Source organism: Centrocercus urophasianus, unplaced genomic scaffold (genome assembly GCF_019232065.1).
Source record: "Centrocercus urophasianus isolate 14NV4802_14NV808 unplaced genomic scaffold, USGS_Curo_1.0 seq_33, whole genome shotgun sequence".
NCBI classification, from domain to species: Eukaryota; Metazoa; Chordata; class Aves; order Galliformes; family Phasianidae; genus Centrocercus; species Centrocercus urophasianus.
Window position 1 is genome coordinate 2,925,770 of NW_024884900.1, and position 1,372 is coordinate 2,927,141.

Below are 1,372 nucleotides of genomic sequence, written 5' to 3' on the forward strand. Positions count from 1 at the left end.
TTACGCTTTTCAGATGGTTTATTATCAGTAAAGTAAAAGACAACTGAAAATGAGAGGGGGGGACAAACTCCACAGCCATCAGAGCGTTTGCACAGAGCTGACCAGAGCTTTGCAGATGTTGGAGCATAAATAAAAAGTAAAAAGTATCTCTACTAATTAAAATACATTAAAAGGCATCGGCTTGCTTCATAAAAACCAGGTTGTGCCACCTTGGGGTTGTGTTTAAGGGACCATCTTGGTGTGGATTTGAGATGCACCCCCTAAATTCCGCTGTCTGAAGCTGATGTGTTTAACGACAACACCGTGCTGCTCTTCATCCTGGAGCAGAGCCCACCTGAACCTTTGCCACCCTGGAACTGTTTTGGGATTTGGTTACCTGAAGCAAAGATGAAGGACGTTCCGTTCTGAGCTAATAAATAAGTACAAAACCAAAAGGACAACAAAACAAACCGCACCAACTCACGCCTGCTTCCCTGTTGCAGTCTCCCAGATCAGTTCATGCTGAAGTACATTTCCACACCACTCACCCCACGTGCACATACACACCCTAAGCACAGCTCCAGGACAGGCTCCCGGGTCTCTAACTCACTAAATCCTCATTAGATGCAGGTTGAGAGCTGCCATTGCAACCTCAAGTTGTTCCCTTTGGCCCCACAACTCTCCTGCTGCACATGGCAGCAGTTTCCTGCAGCCCAAGCTGTTACCCCATCCTCATCCCTTCTCTGCTGCCTGGAGCTGCAAAAGCAGTTTCTCTCCTGCTCTACACTTCTTTCCAAATCATACCTTCAGAGCAGACACGAATGCCATTGGATAACATTTCAGATCTGTTAAGCACGGCACCCCAGACTTTCTGTTAGCTCTTTCCAGCAGATTCCAGGAGGCCAACTTCCAGATGAGAGTCCCATAATCCAAACCAAAATGAATGACAGCTCTGGCTGTACGTAACCCAGAGACCTGGTGGTTTGTCCGCAAGACTGAACAGCCCTTATCTTTGCACATCCCCCCAATACACTTCCTCCAGCCCAACGCTATCCCACATTCTATTATTGTTTTCTCCGGGAAAACGCTTCCCCTTCTTTCCATCTGCACTGCGGGGTAGGGGAGGGAACCCTTTAACAGCAAAGAAATCCCTCACTGAGTCACACCCCCACCGAAAACCACCTGACGCTTAAAGCAGGAATAGGAGCTGAGCAAGAGGTGGGGACTGCAAAGGTGGGCTCTGCACCCAGCGCAGCAAACAGAGAGTGATAGTGTGGTGAGATGGGAGCGGGATGGATCAGAGCATCGGGGATGGATCGGAGCACCAGGAATGGATCGGAGCACCGGGGATGGATCGGAGCACCGGGGATGGATCGGAGCACCGGGGATGGAT

At 49.7% G+C, this 1,372-nt stretch overlaps 1 protein-coding gene across 2 annotated transcripts in view; it reads right to left on the reverse strand.

Annotated features, from left to right (window-relative positions):
- Positions 1 to 1,372, reverse strand: part of RFLNB (refilin B) — a 3,540-nt gene continuing 2,168 nt past the window's right edge. The window contains exon 4 of one of the 2 annotated variants that reach the window (XM_042830087.1): positions 1 to 1,367. The gene's annotated coding sequence lies outside the window, so the exon portion shown is untranslated. The other variant, XM_042830086.1, reaches the window with a different exon arrangement.